The 24,186-nt window shown below is 35.0% G+C and overlaps 1 protein-coding gene across 1 annotated transcript in view; it reads left to right on the top strand.

Moving 5' to 3' along the window:
• The window catches only part of Il1rapl1 (interleukin 1 receptor accessory protein like 1), a 1,186,632-nt gene that overhangs the window by 795,135 nt on the left and 367,311 nt on the right, over positions 1-24,186 (top strand). The window lies entirely within an intron of this gene.

The raw sequence follows: 24,186 nt of genomic DNA, 5'->3' as shown, positions 1-24,186 counted from the left end.
CTTAATTTTTCCAATAGGCACAGATTTTCCGTGTGATTGCTTTCATCCATTTCAGTGACATTATAGTGAAGGAATGATGTTTCTTGGCTTTGGAATTTAAATATTTGTTATTTTCTGTATTTTTGGTTCACGCTAGAACAAATAATGGCTTGCACTAGAAAATCAAAAAGTTAGTTTGGTCATCAAACTTTAAAATCTAAACAAAATACAGGTAATTAAGAGTATTGAAAAGAATATAAACCATATTAATGTCATATAATCATTAGTGAAATTTAAATTCTGTCTGTACACCCTTTGACTTGGAAACGTTTTATGAGTTACCTTGTAACATATATATATATATATATATCTCACTATGCTTTAGCTGTAAGGGTTTTTCACTGGGAACTTTGTTCTTATTGGTCTGTGGTATATAAGCTTTGTGCTAATATATTTAATAGAGTTATGTAAAATGTAGGACTGCTTTTAAATGATAATAATGACCTCACTGATAATCAGTGACATATGTAAATATAATTGATATTTCCAAATATAATTCATAAAAAGGCTTTTTATAATTTTAAATTTGTGAGAAACTGAAAAGTCTTATTTCTCTACTTAAGCTCTCAAGTAATATTTTCTTACAGATGTTATCATTATTACAGAGAAATGACTATTTGGGCTAACTCTAAACTATATATATTTCTTTTCACTTTTATTAGCACTAGCTAACCTCTAAACCTATAATATATCCTTGGTTGTTAAAGAAAAATGTCCGTTGGTCCAACAAATTAATTTAATGCTGAATATATTTCTATTACCTTCCCATTAAAAGCTTTACAAAAATCTCATTTAATTAGTTTGATTCACAAATTATTCAATGTATAGGACTCTAGGATACTTCTTAACTCTCACATCAGGTAATAGTGTGTGAACTAAATGTTCTATGGAACTTTGGAATATGACCATATAAAGGCAACATAATCAGTAGTTTTTCTTTCTTAGTCTCAGCTGAACTTAAAAGTAACATTCCTCCATACTGCTTTCCAGAGTGGTTAAATAAGTTTAGACTCCTACCAACAATGCAGTATGGAGGTTCCTCAAAAGATTCCACATAGAGCTCCCCTATGACCCAGGAATCCCACTTTTGGGCATTTACCCAAATGATCACAAACAAGACCATACTAAAGTTACCAGCACAACTATGTTTACTGCAGCATTATTATTTATGATAGCTAAGATATGGAACCAACCCAGATGCCCCTCAGTAGATGAATGGATCAAGAAAATGTGATATATGTGTGTGTGTGTGTGTGTGTGTATACACACATACACAATGGAATTCTATGTCTCCATCAGAAAGAATGGCATTGCCCCATTTGTTAGGAAATGGAAAAACTTGGAAAAAATTATACTAAGTAAAGTAAGCCAGACCCATAGAAACATAGGTCCCATGGTTTGCAATAACTAGTATAAGTTGAAGACAATCAGAAAAGGTCAAAAGCTATGTACATATGACCATATAAGATGATCTTAAGTGAAATGAACCCCAAGATAGCGATAGAACTTGTTTTTTTCTTTCTTGCTACTGTTTTTAATGTATCTAAAATGTACTATGTGATTTTTTTGTTTCTTTTGTAAGTTCTTCCCCCATGGTATAACCCCTGTTTTCACTGTATTTGGTCAGTGTCCTGCATCTTCTATACACATTTTTCTAATTTGGGAGGGGAAGGGGCATAACAAAATGCTGAAATAAGGATACAGGTTGACCCATTGTAACAATGAGAGTACAAGACACTGTGTAGAAAACGAACTTTACAACTTGGGGGAGGGGGGAGGAGGGAGGTGAGGAGGGAGTTGAGGAAGTGGGGAGGGAAGTGGTAGGAGAAAAACAAAGGAGGTAACAATGCTCCATAGTAAATATACTCATTACCTTACTCATGTAAATGTAACCCCTTATACACTATTTTTACAAAAAAAAACATAAATAAAAAGTAACATTCAGAAATCAGTTCTTTTATTGAGTAGTATAATAAAAGATTTTAATACTTTAGGATACCTAAAAATGCTATCGAATACAGTCTTCCTTCATGAATCTATTAACTTATCCGGTGATTTTAAACAGATTTTTCAACATTACATCCTATTTCTTAAGGCCATACTTGTATTACGATTTCATAGACAATTAATATTTCATTAATGAATATTATATGAATAAGTTTCTTAAACAAGATTTTGAATATGAAGCAAGGAACTCATAGCGTAAACTAGAGCATCACTTGCTTTTAATTGTGATCAATAATTTCAGAACACAGCAACTTTCAATTGCAGAACAAAGAGGTAACAACCAAGTTGTATTTCAGAAATAGTAGAAACAAGATGAATTCATTCGTGTGTAAGGCTTCTGAATAAATCTAAAAATAAGTGCAGCAAAATTTACAAAAACAATTGAACATTATAATTAATCACGTTCATACTCTCTACCTCTCTATATTTTAATAAAGAATTTCTCAACCTTTCTCTTCTATGATCTTTAGCTTTTTTAGTGATATGCTTGTTGTATGTCAAGTCAAATGACACCATTAGTTCATTTAGTGTTGCAAGTTTTGCAAAAATGAGATCTGAAAGAAAACACCTGCCCTCTGCCCCTAACTTATTCCTGGCTTTTGCAAATGTAGGGGAACAGTTAAAGAGTTATAAATGTTTTATTTTTTATATTATAATTTGAATGTTATTCCCTGAAGTAACATTTAGTGTGTTTGAAAGTAGTTTTTATAACCTGACTTAAACATTTTGCTTATTGGGCAGGCCTTCAGAGCTGACATTTCCTTTTTATCAGAATGCCATATAGCAGGTGCATAGTTTTACACTTGCACATTATAACCAGGTTGGGTTCAAATTTAGCTGTTTGTATAGCTTCAAGAAATAAATTATGTATCTATATATGCCCATATTATTTATATGGGCATTTAAAATATGAGTACATATACATACGTTAAAATGTGTTACACATTATCACTCTCAAAATATGTTGATATATGAGTATTTCTATAACCAACATGAACCATTATTTTTTAAACAAGAAAATTGAGCCAGTCAGTCATGGTGGTTTATACCTATAACTCCAGACCTCAAAAGGCAAGATGATTGTGAGTTCAAGACCAGCCTTGACTCCATAGCAAGACTTTGTCACCAAAAAAGTAAAACTGAAACTTTTACATGAAATAAATTTGGTGACAGGAAATTGTTAACATGTTTATCATTCATTTAATATGTATGTTGACTTTAATGATCATATTTTCTCTGCTAAAATGATCAGTACCAATCCTCGGATATCAAATAAGAATACTCATTATTTGAAAGCAATTCACATAAAATAAAATTCTTTGTAATAGGCTGTATAACTGAGCTTTTACACTGTTTTATTTTAACAAGAATAGAAGAAAATCTTATAATGGAGAAAAGGAGGCAGTGGAAGGCAAATGCGAAATAAAGTATAATCTGTTTGCTTTGATTCTTCAACGGTTTTAAAAATATTATTATAATTATCTTTTCAATAATTCAACATCAGAACTGAAATTTCTTTAAAATTAGTAGACTGTTACTGCCCTAAAAACCATCTATTGGAGTTCTTGTGATGGACATCTAGACTAATTCTATATATTAGCTCTTGTGAATAATGCTGCTATAAATATGGATGTGCACTTAGTTACTTACTTGAAATGCATATTGACTTGCATTTTTTCAGGTACATGTTCAGGAGTGGCATAGCAGGATTATATGATATTTCTCTTTAATTTTTAAGAAATTTCCTTACTGGTTTCCATAGTGGCTGCACTAATTTATACTCTCACTAACAGTGGGTAACTTTCCCCACCTCTATCCTTCCAACATTGGCAGGTTTTGCTTACTTGATGTTAACTATTCTGACTTGAGATGAGAAGGAATCTCAATGATGTTTTGATTTGCATTTCCTTGAAAAATGTGATTGCATCAAATTGAAATGTGTCTGCACAGCAAAAGAAATTTTTGCCAGAATCAAAAGAACATCTACAGTATGAGAGAAAATTTTTGCCACTTATTCATTGGATAAGGATTTAATATCTAGAAAATGTAAAAATGTTCTCAAATTAAACACTAAATGAAAAAGTGAAAGTCTTCAAAAGAAGCACAAATGGCCACTAAATATATGGAGAAACTGCAGTCATTTTATTTTATTTTTTACTTTATATTTTTAAAATTTATTTTAAAGGTGTTGTAGTCATTTTAAATTCCCTTTATGATAATTTCAACATCTGTGTCATATCTGACTCTGGTTCTGATGCTTTGTCTCTTCTGTGTCTTAGCATTCTTTTAGGAATGCCTTGAAATTTTTGCTGAAATATAAACATTTTGCATTGAGTCTTTACTCTAAGGATTAATGTTAACATGGCTAGGAGTTGAATTGTGTTTAATGATTTCTATAGCTGTAGTTGCTGGAGGCTTTCATTTCCTCTGGTGTCCTTGTGTTTATCTCCCCAGTTTTCTGTAGTCTTTCCTAAGAGTTTCTCAGATGAGTCTGTGTGTTTCCCTCCTTTCATCTGTAATCCACTATAATTTAGTAGAGTCCTGCTGATTCCCTGGTAAAGTGTAGGGGAGGGGAAACATTCTGTAATCTTAAATTAAATCTCAGGGTTTTTGTGGGCCTGTGAGGTTGGGCTGTGACATTCGCAAGTGTTTCTTAGCTTTTATATTTACTCTCTTAGGTGTGACAGGAAGGATAGAAGGATCTAGGTTTAGGGAAATTCCCATAAAGTTTTTATTCCCCTACAGAATAGGCCTTTGTTATAAAGACCATTCACCCTCAAATTTCACTCTTCCTCTCGCCCTGCCAGAAGCACTGAGGAGTACATCTTGGCTCAGCTCTGGCAGAACAGGTGGGGTAAAGTTATTGGAGGTCAAGTACAGTAGAGTGGAGACTGCTGGGAATACATATCTATTGTGTAGTCAACATTTGACCTCCTAAAATCCATCAAAATTACCATTTAAACACTGCTATGAGTTTGTGGATGCAATAGCTTGTGTTTTGGGTAAACATTTCTGAGCTGCAACTGGATTTGCTTGTCTTACCTCATTTGAGAGTGGAATTTTTCGTTGCTACCTCAGTTTTCTGATAACTCTTTTCACGTTGGTATTCTTGGGTGGTCTTTTAAAAGAATAAAACTAGCAAAGCACTGGTGGCTCACTTCTGTAATCCTACCTACTCAGGAGGCTGAGATCTGAGAATCGTGCTTCAAAGCCAGCCCTGGCAGGAAAGTCTGTGAGACTCTTATCTCGAAAACCTGAAATGGCACTGTGGCTCAAGTGGTAGAGCACTAGCCTTGAATTGAAGAGCTCAGGGACAGCACTCAGTCTCAGAGTTCAAGCCCCATGACTGATTTAAAAAAAAAAAAGAGTGCTGGGAAGGTGGCTCAGTGGTAGAGCGTTTGACTTGCATGCATGAGGCCCTGGGTTCGATTCCTTAGCACCACATAAAGCAGAAAAAGCCAGAAGTGGTGCTGTGGCTCTAGTGGTAGAGCGCAAGCCTTGAGCTGAAGAGTTGAGGGACAGTGCCAAGGCCCAGAGTTCAGGCTCCACAACCAGGAAAAGAAAAGAATAAAACTAACAAAAATGATTAAACAACAAAACTTGGACTTTTAAGTGGGCTATTCATTTAAAAGTAGGAGTGGCATGATTAGACAAGCTACCCACTCTTTGTATAATTGACAAAAATATATCCCCTACCTATGTAAACTTTGGGGAAAAGTTTCAAAATTATAACAAGTAATACACATGAAATCGGAGGTCTTCAATGTGAGTGAAATCAATTGTCTGGTTCAACAGTATTCTTCATTCCATGTCAATTCTAATAGCTCATTGGCTGATTTCTAAAGTGGTCAAGTATGTTCTCAGCCACAGGAAAATGTGTCTAGCCTCCATTGTAAAGAATACCCCTTGAGGGGTACAGAAACTCTTTTCTGCCTGGAGCTATTGTGTATTTACATCATTCACAGAACATACAAAATTATCAATATAGAAAGATGGCAGCTGATGAAAATGCCAAATGTTTGCACTATTTTATACCAAATCATTTTGTGGGCCTTCTATGGGCCTTAGACTGACTCCTATCTTAATCCTTCAACAGCGTACGAGAGAATACATTGGTGCAAGTACTCTCAGGTGGTACCTCTTTCCTTTTTTACCTACTTTGCATCATTTTAAGCTCTAACCTAGCATCTGTGGAAGTCTCCTAAAGGCGACAATTTTTAGACTTAGCATTAGTTTTGTCCTTCTGATATACTGTTGATGCATAATAGCATGCCGTGGGCTTTCTTCAACAGTTGCCTCAAAAATCAATGATGTAACTGCACTTACCATCCAAGTAGACTTGCTGAATTATATACTCATGTGGCTCAGCACACTCCCATATTCCTAGTTTAACTATTTACCTTCCCTGTCCATTGCTTTCCCTGGTGTTTTTCTTCTCCCTTCAAATTATGGCTTTGAAACCTTTCAAAAGCCCCAACTGAAATAATCCTATGCTAAAGTTATTAGGGAATCCAGGTGGGCCTGGAAAATCTACCCAGAGGTCACCCTCTCTGATAATGAGACTGAGAAACCCCCTTAATTGAGTCTGTCAGACCACCTGTTATACTTGGACAATTCAGAAACAATATTTCCCATTTATTCATGCCAAGCATGAATCTAATCCTAAATGAGGCATGCTATAAAACATTTGGATTAGAAATAAAGCCATTGTAACCATATGCCTGCATCTTTAATATACTTTCAGACAACATTGTAGTGCCATTTCAATTTTTTTTTACAATACTATTTAAACCACAGTGCTTTTTGTACAGCTCTAAATGAAGTTAAAGGGATGAGGGAAGCATTTTCAAGTATGTACATACTCAAATTTTGAAGAGCCTTAAATTTGTTTCATTGGTACACTTGTTACAAGGCAAAAGATTACTTTCTTCTAGCCCAATATTGGAGAAAGATCAACAGGACAGTTTGGCAGGGTTAATCAATTTTTGTCCATGTCAATTCTTCATATTTTCTCCTGAAATCTTGAAGAAATTGCTGATCATCTCTTCTGTGATATGTCAAATATGATCTAAACTTCTGTATAGTCCTCATCACACAAAAACACACCTGGGTGCACATTTTCTTTCTGTTCATGAGGACATGTTGTGATCAGCTCTGTAATGAGTCATTTCTACATCCCTCAGAGCCCTAGTATTGAGCCTGACACATAATTGGTATTTGATGGGGTTATTCAGTCAGTTATTGACAATTTCAACAACCCATATCTATGTCACATTTCAGCTTTTCTTAAGAAAAATTATATTAAGTGAAGTAAGCCAGGCCCAAAGAAACATAGGTCCCATGGTTTCCCTTATTTGCAATTACTAGTATATGTCTGAGACAAGCAGAAACAATCAGATAAGTTGATGTTAGGGAAATGAACCCCAAGATAAGGACTCAAATAGTTTTTCTTTCTTCCTATTGTTTCTAACATATTTATAAGATGATTTCTTTGTTGCTTTGTATGTCCCTCCTCCACTGTATAACCCCTGTTTTCACTGTATTTGATGTTGGTATAATTTGTGGAGGGGAAGGGAAAAAACAAATTGTTTAAATAGGGATACAGGTGGACCCATTGCAACAATGAGATGTACAAGATGTTATGTCAAAAAATGAACATTACAACTTTGGTTGCGGGGGAGGATGGGAGGAAATGGGAGGGAAGGGATGGGAAGGGGAAACAAAGGAGGAGGCAACAATTCTTGATAAGAAATGTACTCATTACCTTGCTCATGTAATTGTAATCCCTCTGTACAGTATTTTCACAATAAAAATACTTATTAATAATAATAATAAAGAAAAAGTATTTAGGATAGAATATTGTGGAAAGGAATAGCATCAAGTTGGCCATGCTGGGAACTGTCGGTCTGTGTACTGTACATGTGAGTTAAATAAGCCTGGTGCTTTCCTATCTTCCATCAAGTACTTCGTTAGAAAGCAAAACTATGGTCCATCTTGTATTCATTTATGCTGTTTGTTCACATTCTACCTTTATAAGTAGAGAGACTTCCTTATAGAAATCACTAGGACACAGCCATTTTTCTCTCCCATGAGTAGTAATGTGGGAGAAAGTCAGTGTATACAATTTACTATGCAATTTATTTTTAAAAGTGTTTTTGATCTGTGATTGGTTGAATACACAGATGCAGAAGCTGTCACTGTAGAGTCAATAGCATTTGTTCCTTCATATATTAGGTAGTACAGTTACATTGATTTCTCCTTATGTTTACTCAATTTGCCCAGAAAGTTCATTTTCCCACAGTTTCCTAACTTTGGGATACTCTATAAAGTTCCCTTTGTAGCTAAAGGAAATCAGAAAAGCAGATGGATAGGTACTCATTATTAAGATTGGCATGGTTGAAGTGGTTGATCCTGTTGAAAAGATGACAGTACATGGCTATCACATCAATTGAAGTGCACTATATGGTAAGTGAAATGATGTATCAGTGAAGATAGGCTAGAATATAATGCAGTAGTTAAATGACCTTATTTTTCAAAGGACTGTTATTATTTTACTGTTTATAGTAGTTAAGACCATCACAATGTGATAAACAAAATGATGATGTAGAAATAAAGCTCAACAGATTTAGAGAGAGATAATAAATAGCTCTTCTATCTTTCAATGTTCTCACATAGTTTTACATATTACAGTTGTGTTTTCTAAGTGAGAGCCTATTTAGATATTTATGTTTGTGTTATTCAAGTTCTTTTCAAATAAATTAGTTCTGATCTCAACTGAATTTAAGAGCCGAGCTAAATATAAACTGTTATTCTGAGCATTTCTTCTAATTCAGTGTTAATACAGGGATACTCAGAAATAATGTGACAGGAACTCTGAAAGTATCATATAAAATGCTTTCAGGCTGTGTGATAAGGTATTTATGAAACACAAATGAATTTGGTCTATAGCTGTGGGTATCAACTCTAAGATTTCTTTAGATATATAGCAAAATGCAGTATATATATATATATGTTGGAATATTTCATATATGTAAATATATACTATATACAATGTATATCCTATTAAATATTCCAACATCTAAGATCTAAAATTGGAAACATTTATGGTCCCAACTATTTCAGACAATGGATACTTAATCTGTAATTTAAAATGAGATTAAAGATTAAATGTTAACTTAATGAAAGTGCTTCTTTAATTAAAGTTATTTTCATAAGAATTCTAAATGACAAGGAGTAGTAAGCTCCACAGTCTTAACTATTTTTGTCATTACTTTCCACCTAAGCCTTAGGTTGGAATTGGCAATGTTACTCTCAGTCCTTATCAACTTACTTGCCTTTGGTGCTGTCATTGCTAATTTATTCAAAGAAATGGATGGGAAACCTTGCATTTATAAGATGACTCTGGGCAATAATGGTAGTTTCGTAAGAAAGATAGTATAGAACACTCATAGACTAATTATTATAAAATAAGAATAAAATAGAGACCTGGCACTGGTGCCTCAGGCCCATAGTCCTTGCTACTCAAAAGGCTGAGATCTGAGGATTGTGATTCAAAGCCAGCCTAGGAGGAAAAGTCTGTGAGACTCTTATGCCCAATAAACTACCCAAACACTGGAAGTTGAGCTGTGGGTCAAGTGGTAGTGCACTAGCTGTTAGCAAAAGAAAAGAAGCTCAGGGACAGGGCCAAAGCTCTGAGTTCAAGCCCCGGACTCACACACACAAACACACATACACACACACGTGTAAGAATTAACCTATATTTTAATTTCTTGTTATTTTGCATGTGTATATGAATGTGTATTTTGTGTGTATATGACAGAGTTCTAGTGGGCAGAGAGAAAAAGAGAGGAGAGAAAGATTATGTCACTTGGGCACAGAGGGAGACTCTGTCATAGCATGTTCAAAAGTAACTCAGTTGATCAGAAAATGTTCATTACCATTTTGTAGTAGTAATATATATATATATATATATATATATATATATATATATAAATTTTAAGACCTACAGAAGGGGAGTAGCAGAGGGAACTAATTGTCTTCCTGAAAGATTACATTGTATTTGTACAAAGGCATATTTAGGAGGAATGGAATAGACCTCAATTCAACATGATCCCTTTCGAATTACTTAAAGAAAACTACTTTGCTACATAAACCCTCAAGAGCTTCCTGTTGAATTCATAATAATTATTTTGTCTTGTTGACTCATTGAACTTACTTTAAATATAAAAAGCAATATATTCTTCATTAAATTGATGATATAATAGATCATGAATTCAAATTGATGATATAATAGATCATGAATTCAAATGAATGTAAGTATAATGAAGGGAAATAAAAGGATTCATGGATCAGTGATGGTAACATGTCACAAACTGAGGACTATAATTATACCAATTCTGGACCCAAGAAAAACATTTTAAACATTTAATTGTTCTTATATAAAATTTAGGAAAAATAAATACAAAGCAGGTTACTTCAAAAGAAAATTCATCATTGCTTTTCAACCACTTTTAAGCATCCTAAAATATCTACCATTGTAGGATAAATGGAAACAAACTATGGTCTGATAATGAATTTTAAGAAAAATGTCAAGGCCCTGATTTTGGAATATGAAAGTGTTTAACTAAGAGCAGAATATGATCTACTATGTGGAAATATGTGAAGCACTTCTAGTATTTAGTGAGGATAAAGCAGGGCTACTGTTATATGGGATGATGGAACAGCTTGCATTTGTCTCATCAGATAGATACACTAAATTACATGGAATCATTAAAATGTACAGCTGATGTTCAAAATTGTGGCACTTCAACCTCAGGAAGACACCTTAGGTAAATATTTAAAAAAATGGATTTTTGAAGGTGTCCGGTCTTGGGGCCTGAACTCTGGGCCTGGGCACTGTCCCTCAGCTCTTCAGCTCAAGGCTAGCACTCTACCACTTGAGCCACAGCGCCACTTCCAGCTTTTTTCTTTTTGCTTATGTGGTGCTGAGGAATCAAACCCAGGGCTTCATGCATGCAAGGCAAGCGCTCTACCCCTGAGCCACCTTCCCAGCCCTCAAATGGATTTTTACCTCATTTTCATCAAACACTAGCGAAGAACTGTGTGTGAATCTATGTGTACATATTCTCTTTAATTTCAGCATTTCCTCTGAAACAATAGCATAACAATTTAACAAATAGAAAATGACAAAAATATTTCCAATGCACATAAATGAATTTACTTTAGTATCAATGGACAATAAAGATGCTTTCTTAGAGATTTGAAGTAAAAAGCTAGAGATTTTAGCCTCAGCTCCAAGACTACTTCTCATATATTACTTCTTAAAAGTAAGGAGTTTTGCAACTTGAAAAAAAAGTTATATTTAGGTGGCTTTATTTGGGGGGGGGTGAGGGGGAATTTGGTACTGTGGTTTGAACCTGGTGTCTGGATATTGTCCCTCAACATTTGTGCTCAAGGCTGGCACTCTACCAATTGAGCCACAGCTCCATTCCCAGCTTTTTGCTGTTAAATTGGAGATAAGAATTACATGGACTTTCCTGTCTGCTTCTACTTCGAACCATGATCCTCAAATCTCAGCCTCCTGAGTAGTTAGAGTTATGGGCATGAGTCACTGACACTCAGCTATCTGGCCTTTTTATATCTTTAGGTGATTTCCTTTGTACTTGTTCTCAAAGAAGATATTGATATAGATGAAACTAGAGTTTACGCTTTGCTTTGTAAATGCTAGGCTGCTTGAATACTAAATCTTGCTGATATCTCAGCTTCGGAATAAACCAATACATGCGTGTTCACAGAGTACCAGGAGGGCATTTCATTCCTCTGCCACTTGAATCTTCCTTGACAAACAATAGTACTTCATCACACTAAAGTACTTGGCCAGGAAATGTTACAATAATGTCTCTAAGCTTATACTTGAATCGTTTTGTTGTACATGTAGTAACGCAAACTGGAGAAAAAAGTATGACAGAGATCATCCAAAGGATATTCTTTAAATCATTTGTCTAAGCACAGTTCCTCTTTAGTGTGCTTCTTGACATTGTAATGCAGAGTTGAAGCCTCTTATTATTCCAAAATGAGAATTTAAAGAATAAATTTTAAGACAAGGACCCTTGAATTATACAGAATCCTAACCCTAATGCCCTTAACCTAGGATGCATCAAAATGAGATTAGTTCCTAGCAGTTAATGTTTATGTATGACTCAGTAAAGAGACCTGAGAAAATTTGATATCAAGGCAAAGCCTTATAGTAGTTTATTTCCAGGTAGGTCACGCATTTTCATCTTCTAATAGATGTTTTTCTAATATGATTTCCATAAACTTTAGATATAATCTACCCTTTTTATTCTGTTGTATATTTCCCTTTCTAAACATATAATGAGCAAACAGTATGTCCAGAGAGGTATAGATATGACAATAGAGAATACTCTCAGTTCCAGTGGTTGTTTTGTGACATTCAGAGTTACTTATTATTTCTTGAGAGGGGGAAGAGAAAGGAAATGGGTAAATCACAATCACTACAGAGCAAATGATCACAGAATTTATGTCCTATGAAAATACCATACCTCATCTTTCATAATGTTTGTCTCAGAATGAGGATTCCCTGGTCTTAGTTACTTCACTTAATGAATAATTATAAAGTTAATTACAAAGTTAGTTTACCTAATGAATACGTATTGAGAAACTATGTGGTATGCACTGTTTTTGAGAGTAAAAGCTGGCAAATCCCTTTAAATTCCCTCTTAGAGGCTTTTAAATATTCAACAAAAAGGCTTAATGATAATAATTTTCTTTTTATTCCCGTCAAGATATTTCAGTTAAGACTAAGACTTTTATCCCTTGTTTTTGGTGTCTTTTTATTTTTAGTGTAAAACCTGTTTAAGACCAAATGATTTTATTTTTGCTTAATATATAGCTTTTTATTTTATATTTTTTTCATTTTCTATGTTCATAAATGAAAACTAAATAATATAATTATTCCAACTCAAAAGTATCTGGTATTCCTCAGCCTATCTACATCTCATGTTGTAATAAATCAATGTATAACTCTTAATCCCAAAATATTGGAGGCTGTATTTCAACTTATTATTTTGGTCGAGACACATTCAGAATATAAAAAGTATAAACCTAATTTGAATTGAAAAGTAGGAAATGCAATTAGCTTTCTCAAGTTCATAGTTGTGAAACTGAATAATATCAAGATGCATGTGATCTTACCTTTCCTCATCTAAATACACTTATAAAACATATGTCTTGTAGCTATCATGTCTTAGAAACTTGTTTGTCTTAATGGAATGAGACTTCTGTTTGGAAAATGAGAGGAAATTTATGCAAATGCCCAGGAGCCCTCTAGACTACATAACAACTTGTGTTTAATTTTGTTTGTCGGTTAGTTGATATTTAAAAATGACTAATTGTGTTTCATTACTTTCCATCAATGGCATTTATTTATAAAAGTAAGATGGGATCATGTACATTTATCTTTGCATAAATGTACCTTTTAGGTAGATTTAAATTAATATGACCATTTTGAGAATTTTAATTGTGATTATTGATATAAGCATTAATACTGTTATTAGTATTATAACCATTGTCTGCTTAGCTTTATGTTCAGGTTATATAACATACATTCACTGTTTTATTATAAAAATGGCTCCCTGTGGGTAAAATAAATCTTAAATGGAGGAACTGCAGGCAAAGTCACAGATTTCGGCTTTCCTGGATTCAGGAAATTCATGATTTGAACATGTCACGTGTTTACATTTTGCAGCTTTGCTTCCAAATAGTATTAGTATCGGAGAAGAGTAATTCCTCTATCTGCCTGGTGTGGATCAGTTTCCTTGAACCTGCTCCATACCACCTTAAGACAAGGTAGCTCCCAGTGAGCTCCGTGAACTGTCATCTAAATGATCTGCTATTCTCTAGTGAGAAAGACATCTTCATTTATGTCTCTGAATAGGTTTATGGTAACTTATTGCCTATTATGGTCTTGAGAGTCTGAACGCTTATTTAAATGTAGTGCCTCTGGAAGGCACTAGAGTTGTATTTCTCTGTAAAGTGCAACTTTATTCTCACCTTTGTGTCTTCATTTGTAAAATAGAGACAGGGTTTCTCCGAATTGTGCATCTCAGTTAACCTTCAACAGAATCATGAGATTCAGATTCCCAAGTCCAAACCTAGAACAATTAAATATTCCCGTGATACTTACATATACAGTTGAATGACATTTTCTTTAGATTGCCTTTTAATACTAGCTATTGACTTTATAACTTTATATTTCTGTGACATCTGTCTAATTGTTTTAAGACAGGGTCTTGTTATTTCTCCTAGACTGGCCTCTAACTCACCATCCTTCTGCCTAAGACTTCTGAGTACTGGGATTATAGGCGGTGTACTTTTATGCTTGGATCTCTTAATGTCTTAATGCAGTTAAAATTCTCATTTCTTCAGAAAACTCTCAATGAAGAAATAATTAATACATTTCAGAAATGACAATAAACTAAGGGAAATCTTCTTAGTCATGTTTGTGGAACTCAGAACAGTTGATTCCAATTGCCTGTCTCTTTCAAGGTCCTCCTGGTCCCCAATGATCATTACTATTATTAAGACATACAGCTTCATGGTACCATAGGGTAATTCTCTGAACTATTGGCTGTCTTTTTCCAACTTACTATCATCATTGTCACTTCTGCCTTGATTGTAAATAGTGAAATTGCTAAAAGGTCAGAAATTGTATTTGGTCTTACCAAACAAGTGAAAATCAATATGTTCACTCTCTTTAGGAGAATGAGTTTCAAATATATTTGAAATAAAAAAAAAATCCCTTTGTTGTTCTGGTGAAGTTGTCAAGCCTTCCATTAGTCCAGGTTAAGTTTCTGAGGTTATGAATTTACCTTTGTTTTCCAATATTGATTGATATTTCATAATGACTGTTAGTTACAAAAAAAGCCTTCAGTAAATCCTTCTACTTCAAGGGGACTGCTTTATTTCAGAATGGTGATTTCATTTTCATTTCTGGACTTGAAGTAATCAATGAAATAGGAAATTGCTGTGAATTATAAAAGATTATTAGACTGTAATTCCAGGCTACTCAAAGTTATACATTCATTTTAGGTTTTTGACCTTATGAAAACCAAATGAGATTGAATCCTATTATCTCTACTTTATCAATGTTACTTAAACTGAAGATTTTATCCTCTTTGAGGGCACATATCTTTGATATCTTTGTATTTGCATAGTGTCCTTTACACTGTGGATAGTTTCTTCACATTTCATAATTGAGTGAGCAAATACATGTTACAAAAAAGAAAAAAAACTGTCATCAGACCCCAGGATGAAGGAAAGATTAATACTTAATAATCTTCCATATACCATGACATCCTCTCCCAGCTACTTCCCTTCACCCTCACCCCCCCCCACACACACACACACTCACACACTCACACACAATTTCAGAAATCTTCATACTTCTCTGTTATGGCCTCTAGCCTGGCAAAAGATCTCATGATCCAAAAGTACATTTCTCCTTTTCTAACAATCAGAGATCATTTTTTCCAAGTTCTCTAGTCTGCACTTCTTGTCCTGTAGGGAGGGTGTTCTGGGAAATGAAGAGACATAGCTGTCAGACATACATGAATGAGTTACCTACATGGGGGATATTTGTAATTTAAAAAGACTATGATGGAAAACAATAATGGCATAAGCATTCATTTCCCCAACGTTAGAGTTTCAGACAATGTGGCATGTGAGAAATGCATTTTTTTTTTGGTTAAGAGCCTAAAATTATGGACTCTTTTTCTGCCTCCAAGAATTGCTGGGTTTGGAAGTGGCTCTGTAGCTCAAATGGTAGAGCACTTGCTTGTCTTGAGCTGAACAGCTCAGGAATAGTGCCCAGGCCCATAGTGCAAGACCCATGACTGACAAAAAAAAAATCAGAAAGAATTGCTGGGTTTGCTAAAGCTTGATTTGTTATGTAATTTATAACATCCTTTCTACTCCAAAGATGTAAGGGGAATTAATAATTTCTCATTTATTTATATTATTTCTTCTCAAACTGGATTATACATTAGAATCACTGAAAGAGCTATAAAAATCTGGTCTTCAAGTTTTTTTTTTCAATCCAGTTAAGTCAGAATCTCAAGGGATGGAATCCAGTCCTCTGTGTGTTTGAATCATTGGTGTAGAGAAGTGTGAGCCAGTAATCTAAGCACAAATGGGAATGCAGTACATTTCTGATGCATACAGAGGATAGTAGTTATAACAAGTCACAAAAGAAATACTGTAGATAGTGGAGTCTGTGGGGAATGGAGAGCAATGATAGTCACTACTGAGTTAGCCTAGTATTGCAGCATGAGACAGAAGTTAGAGTACTAGCTTTATGGACAGATTTCCTGAGGTTAACACACTTTTCTGCCCTTCATTGTGTAAACTTGAACAAGGTACTTCTTTGTACTTCAGTTTTCTCATTAGTAAAATGAGGATGATAATTATACTTTTCTCTTAAGCTTATTGTTAGGATTAAATGAAGTTGTAAGTATAAAACAATTACTTTATGTTGAGGCCATAACAAACATATTCTACACACTTGCTCTATTCTGTTATCATGATCCCTGAAGTACTACAGTTCACAATTTTCTCTTTATTAGGAGATTTGTTTCCAATCTAGGGAGAAAAAAGGAAGAATCAGTAAGAGCTAGAAATATGGCAAACAAAAGTTTATATTTTTGACTTATTTCTCTTATGTTTCTTATTACTTTTACTCCCTTCTTCAGACTCTGAAAATTTCTTACTCACTTGATCTCTTGACTTTCCTATTTTTATACTTTCAGCATTTTCATACAGAGAACGTATCGGAAGTGACAGGTTAACATATGTGAATGAACTATGTCAGTTTAGACTTTACTATGCAGTAAAGTACCTCAGTGAAAAATAGTAAATCTTTTCTGTATATGTTTTTTAAAAAATAATTGAAATCTTTAGTGGTTTCAAACAAACATTTTTGGCCTCATTATTTGAACTGATCTGTTGGGTGGTTGTTTTGCTGATCATGCTCATAAATTTGTATCAGCTGTTGGTCCTTGTGGGAGCAATTCTATCTCAGGGTTGGCTGACTGAAGCTAGGGTAATAGTAATGTCCAACTCATTATCTAGCAAGATAGCTAGACCTTATTTACATGGTGAAAGTAGTTTCAAGGCATGGAAAAGTAGGGATTTTCTGGTCAAGTCTCCAATGCCATATATTTCTTCCATTTTCTTTTGGTCAAAGGAAATCATCAGGCTGGTCCATATCCAAGGCATAAGGAAATGAATTTTACTTTCAATGGCAGTGACGTCAATGTCTTTATTTTATTTTATTTTATTTTTTGTCGGTCGTGGGACTTGAACTTTGGGCCTGGGCGCTGTCCCTCAGCTCTTCAGCTCAAGGCGAGCACTCTAGAACTTGAGCCACAGTGCCACTTCCGGCTTTTTCTGTTTATGTGGTGCTGAGGATTCGAACCCAGGGCCTCATGCATGCAAGACAAGCACTCTACCACTGAGCCACCTTCCCAGCCCCGACTTCAATGTCTTGTGACCATGTTTTTGTAATCTTCCACAGTAGCCTGTTGAAGCACAACAAATGAGAAACAATGAGAATAGAATGAAGGTGATGGCATGGGTACATAGAAGGCATGCAAGAGACAGTTTTAGGCAAATGATTGGACTTGCATGGTGAGGGACAGAAGGATTTAAATGGAAGTAGCACCCTGGGTGATTATGAGAACTGAACTGTGATAAAGTGAAATGGAAAAGGTGGAAGGTGGCAAAGGAACACAGAGCCTTAGCTTGGTATTCTAACAGAACATCCAGGACTGTACTTTTTTTTCTAAAATTGCTTTTATTCTATAACTCTTCTCTCCCTAAAGCAGGGCCTCTTCAAAATTCATTAATGAAGGATTCAAACAACCAGCTAGACAATCTGTTTCTTAATTGACTCTTTCATAAACATTTGGAATAGCAACAAAACATATACATAACTATACTTCAAGCGAATGTTCATTTAATCTTAACTGATTAGACTTATATTTTCAGTGATCACAAAGAATTGAATAAATAACATTTTTCTTCTTGCCTCCCTAACTTCGGTGCATATTGCTAGTTGTACTTGGTATAAATGTCTCCACATTCAATATTTTCTTTGCAGGACAGAATTGTCTGTGTGGTGGCTTGGGTATAAAGAATTATTGCTACTTATTCCCTTGTATTAGTTCATTGGTAGAGCACTAAAGTACTCCACATTATTGCTGCAAAATAAAACATCTGGAGACCCAGCAGCTTCAATAAGTAGTGTTTAATTTTCACTTAAGAATCTATGGATCTGCTGTGGGTTGGCTAAACTGTACTTGGCTCCTGAGCTTAATTTCACACTATAGATTGGGTCTATATCTAAATATTCCATATGTCTCTCATTCTCCCTAGATCCATCATAGGTTTAGGACATGATGTGATTTTAGAGAGATGACTAACAGCATTTTTCTTTTTGTCAATTGAAATGCAAATTACTTGGTATGTCAATAGGTGGGACACAAAACAGGAAATACCATGCACGTATACCTGTATTGACATATAACAAATGACAAGCAATTCCATTTGCCTTTACTATTGAATTCTCTCCATTCTTCTATTTGTGAATGCGAGCTTTCTTCATCAATTTATGGAACCCACATACAACTCATTCCATCTTAGTCTAAGAGTGAAATAACTTTATATTACAGAAATAAAGCATCTTCCATCTCAATGTAGTCCAAAATAGGTTAAATGAGATGTTTTCCCTGTGTAAGCAGAGCAGGTTTGCAATACATCATCTTTCTCCACACCCATTATGTCAAGTATTCCTTTAGCATTTATATGAGTTGTATACATTGCACAAATAGCCATCTATAAATGCAGAGAAAAGATGTTGTCACAATATGTACTTTAAAATTGTTTTATTGCATTTGGATTTTGCTTGTACCGATTTAAAATGAAATCTGCAAGCATTTTTCATTTAAGTAAGCTATGTAAGATAGATTTCTAGACTACTAGCATTGAAAGTGATTTTAGAGATCATATAATGCAACTCCCACATTTGTCATATTAAGGAGTACAACTTGAATGTGTCAAGTGGCTCCTTTGAGGTTGTACTGTGAGTTCGTAGAAGAGCAGTAGATGTAATCCAGCTCCCCTGACTAACCAGTTGGAACTTTCCATCTTACTATCATGCCTTCGGGCTCTTGTCAGGAAAAAATGCCAATAGAACATGAGGACTGAAAAATGAGACACATTTGTGACTTGGATTCGATTATTGAGGAGACAGATTTTAACGTTTTAATTTCTAAACCAGTTTTGCAGATACCACCAAGCTGAGAACACATCCTTCAGAAGCTGTCCCTGTAATTCTGTAGTCTACTCTGGTATATGTTATCTTTGCTTCTTGTAGTGAGCATTCGTTTTTCAATATGGTGATGATAAAGTAATTAATATTAAGTAATAGTAAAAGAATCCAGATACAATTGGGATCATATTTCTGGTTTCATCTTCATCTTTTGTAGAGATTAGGGCAGTTGTGGTTGTTTGATATTGTTGACTCTTAAGTCAAAAAAAGATGAACAGAATAACTTGTTGATGGAGCAGAGCTAAGTTTACTAGATCTACTGCAATGAGGTAGAAAATCATTTTGACAGACTATTGGTAATGTGTCAAAGGAGATTCTTTAGTGGTTTCAAGCCCAGGCTACATAATTCTAAGGCACACTTGGAAAGTAAGAAGGTGTTTGACATTTGGGCTAAGTTTATATTATAATAAGACTGAATGCGCACACACACAGCAGTATAAGAACCATGAAATAACTACTGATGAGTGAAAATTGATCCTTATGAGAACAATATTTGGTTGAATACCTGTTTGCGAACAAGTTTTTCTTGGAACAAGTGGTTATTCTCTATTTGTCTAATCCTGAAATTTTAGTGCAGAATGAGGAAAGCATATATCCTACTAGATTTGTCCAGAAATTTTCAATGTTTACTCATTGATTGAGCAATCTAGAAATGATACCATGAAGCCAGGTGCTGTTGGTTCATGCCTGTAATCCTAGCTACTAAGGATGCTGAGATCTGAGGATCATAGTTCAAAGCCAACCTGGTTAGAAAAGTCCATGAGGCTCTTATCTACAATTAACCACCAGAAAACCAGAAGTGGAACTGTGAGTCAAAGTGGTAGAACCCTACATTTGATCAAAAATGCTCGTGAACAGTACCCAGTCCCTGATTTCAAGCCCATTGACCTACAATAAATATAAATAAAATTACACTATGCAAATCCCAAGTAATGTGTAGGAGGAATTTCTAAACAACATTAAATTTGGACACTATTTGTTTAATATTTTTTAAAGATAGCTATTGAATTAAGGATAATATTTATGTGTTTTTTAACAAATATTATTTTTGCGCTGGGATTGTGGCTTAATGGTAGAGTGCTTGCCTAGCATGCATGAAGCCCTGGATTCGATTCCTCAGTACCACATAAACAGAAAAAGCCAGAAATGGTGCTGTGGCTCAAGTGGTAGAGTGCTAGCCTTGAGTAAAAAGAAGCTCAGGGACAATGCCCAGGCCCTGAGTTCAAGCCCTGGGAGTGGCAAAAAAATAAAATAAAAGTAAAATTAAATATTATCATTATTACGATTGTTATTTTAATTGTACCAGACTTTGAACTCAGGGCCTCATGCTTGATAGCCTGACTCTCTCCCAGTTGAGCTATATCCTCAGCCCTTTTTTGCTATTAGATAATTTCTAAGGTAGGTTTTGTATCTTTTCCTGGAGCCAGCCTTAGGCTATGATCTTCCAACCTACATACCTTCTACATAGTTGGTGTTATAGACATGAGCCATCAGCTTGTTTGTTGCCTATCACTGACCTCAATCCATAATTCCTTGATCTCTACCATCCAATTAGCTGAAATTACACATATGCACCATAATTCCCAGCCCCCAAAGGCAATATTATAAAAGAACACATTGAGTCTCCCAATCCAAAACCGAAAGGATATTTATGAGAAAGTATTTTAGATTCTCACATGGAATTTTGACACAACAAAACGCTCCCTTGTGCAATATCTTGCTGGTACAGTGCTTACTTTCTATTTTCTTTTGCCCCGATTTCCTAGTAACATCTTGTATATAGTCCCTTGTTACTTCTTCCTTTTTATTTGTACTTGACCTCCATGTTCCTACTTGGTTTCAGTCTCTAGCCTAAAGCCTTCACGTCATGTTTTTAGTTTAGTAACTTGGTTATATGCTGTTCCACAACAACCTTTTCCCAATGTATGAGAACCAACCCCAAAGTGTCCTGAGACTAAAGAAAAAATATATACAGATCAAGGCGTACATGGACTATACCTTATTGGGCAGTTTATTGACAGAAGCATAGTCCTTTGAGGCAGAAAGTCCCAGTCAATCCCCATTATTTGGTCATAAATAGAGGCATATATATTGTTTAAGTCAAAGTGACTTTATCCAAGCTAGACTTTCCCTGTTTTATCTCAAGCTAATATCAGAGTAAGAAGACATCTTCCTAGTCTAGTGCCAGGCTCCAGTCAGGAAGCCCACATAGCATTCTGATGGTCTCTTCTATTTATAATATGCTGGGAAATTATGCTGAAAAAACAATCACTATTAAGAGAAATCATGACAGTTTCTATTTAAGATAGCTTCAAGCCATCTTGAAGCAAAGTCTATTCATTTGGGCTTTTCAGAATCTGTATCTAACCACTGCCAATACTCAACTTACGTGACTTCTCTCCCAGGTGATGAATGTTACTATATCCTGTAAAGCCTATTCTAGAACATCACTTTTCCAATTCTCTGCCACTCTCTTCCATCATCAATTTTTCCCTCTCTACTGACTATTCCTGAGTATATGCAAACATTCCATTGTTTCTTCTTTCCCAAAGAAAACCTCTGGACTTCAATTATCATTATACTTTACTCTCTATTATCTCTTTCCATTAATGAAATTTGCCTTAAATTTCTTTAATTACTTTAATTTCACTCTTCCCTTTCTTACCTGAATATCTTCCAATCAAGACTCTATCCCTAGTACTCTGCTAAAAGTATACTGGTCAAGGTCACCCATGATCATTATGTTTCTAAATCTAAAGTTAATCCCAATCTTCATCTTATTTAAATATCAATAGCACTTCACACATAGCTGGTAAAATTGTTCTCTGTGAAAAAAAAAATTCTAGTTTGATTCTAAGATACCATATGTGCCTCTTAATCCTATCTTTGTCAATGCTCCTTCTCAGTCTTTTAGTATTTTTCTGTTTTTCAATTTCTCTTCAGCCTCATCTTATTTTTATTTATTTATTTATTTTATTGTGAAAATACCATACAGAGGGGTTACAATTACATGGGCAAGATAATGAGTACATTTCTTATCAAGCACTGTTGGCTCCTCCTTTGTTTCTCCTTCCCAGCCCTTCCCATCTCCCTGCACCCCCTCCTACCCGGTCCTCCCCCCCCCCAACTGCCACCAAAGTTGTAAATGGAAAGACTTGGAAAAAATTATATTAAGTGAAGTAAGCCAGGCCCAAAGAAACATAGGTCCCATGGATTCCCTTATTTGCAATAACTAGTATATGTCTGAGTCAAGCAGAAAAGGTCAGATAAGGTGATGTTAGGGAAATGAACCCCAAGATCAGTATTCAAATGTTCTTTTTTTCTTTCACGCGATTGTTTCTAACATATTTATAAGATGATTTCTTTGTTGCTTTGTATGTCCCTCCCCCACGGCATAACTCATCTTATTTTTTTAACTTTTTTTATAGGTTAGGAACATTTATTTGAGCTCTAATCAATTTTTCAAAGGTGTACTAAACTATTGATGACTATACCAATGTTATGTAGCAAATCTCTAACAAAAATATGCATTTTGCTTAGCTGAAACTTTATGATTACTCATAAGCAATTCTTGCTTTCCTCCTTCTCTTAGCCCCTGGGAAGTAGCATGCTACTCTAGTTCTATGGCTTTGACTAGTTGAGATATTTTACCTTAGTGGAATCATTTAGTGTTTGCCTCAATTTGTTTTAATCCAATTGCTTTTGTTGTGGTGAGGCATGCCATAACATCCCAGGATTTTCTCCTTTGGGTGTGCATAATCAGTTTTCCCAATACCACTTTTGAAGAGAATAATTTTTCTCATTAAGTATTCTTGGCATTTTTGTCACAGATCAATTAACTGTTTATGCATGAATTCATTCCTGAGCTCTTTATTCCAGTTGTCTACATGTCTGTCTTTATGCCAGTACCATATGTTTAGGCTATTATGGATTTGTGATATATTTTAAAAACACAAAATACAATGGTTCTAATTTTGTTTTTCTTTATCAAAATTGATTAAGGTATTCTTGATCTTTTGATGTTTTATATTCATTATAGAGATAGCATTATTTTTTTCTAATAGCTGGTTGAGGTATTACACACCATTGATCTGAACACTTCAGAACTAGATTACAATTTTGAGGCCTTCCTGGGATACATACAAAAATCCTGCTTGAAAGACTTTTCTGTTTTTTGGGGTGAGGGGAGGGATTTTCTTCTTTTTTTGGCGTGTCTTGGAGCTTGAAATTTGGGCCTGGGTGCTGTTCTAGAGCTCTTTTAGCTCAAGGCTAGGTAGCACTCTACTACTTGAGCAACATCTCCACTTTTTCTATGATTAATTGGATTTAAGTGTCTCACTTACTTTCTTACCCAGACTGGCTTTGATCCTCAGATCTCAGCTTCCTGATTATAGGATTATAAGATTACAGGCCTGAGCCACCAGCCTCCGGCTGTTTTCCTACTTTTATTTTTAAAAAGCCATGGAGATTTTGATATAGATTATATTGAATCTGTAGTTTGCTATCCATAGTCAGACATTTAAAAAATAACTATGAGGGGCTGGGAAGGTGGCTCAGTAGTAGAGTACTTGCCTGGCATGCATGAGGCCCTGGGTTCGATTCATCAGCACCACATAAGCAGAAAAAGCCAGAAGTGGCGCTGTGGCTCAATTGGTAGAGTGCTATCCTTGAGCTGAAGAGCTGAGGGACAGTGTGCAGGCCCAGAGTTCAAGCCCCACATCTTGCAAAAAGAA

The sequence above is a fragment of the Dipodomys spectabilis genome, unplaced genomic scaffold, assembly GCF_019054845.1.
Source record: "Dipodomys spectabilis isolate Male_0828 unplaced genomic scaffold, ASM1905484v1 ptg000156l, whole genome shotgun sequence".
NCBI classification, from domain to species: Eukaryota; Metazoa; Chordata; class Mammalia; order Rodentia; family Heteromyidae; genus Dipodomys; species Dipodomys spectabilis.
This window is presented reverse-complemented; position numbering and strand designations above follow the sequence as displayed.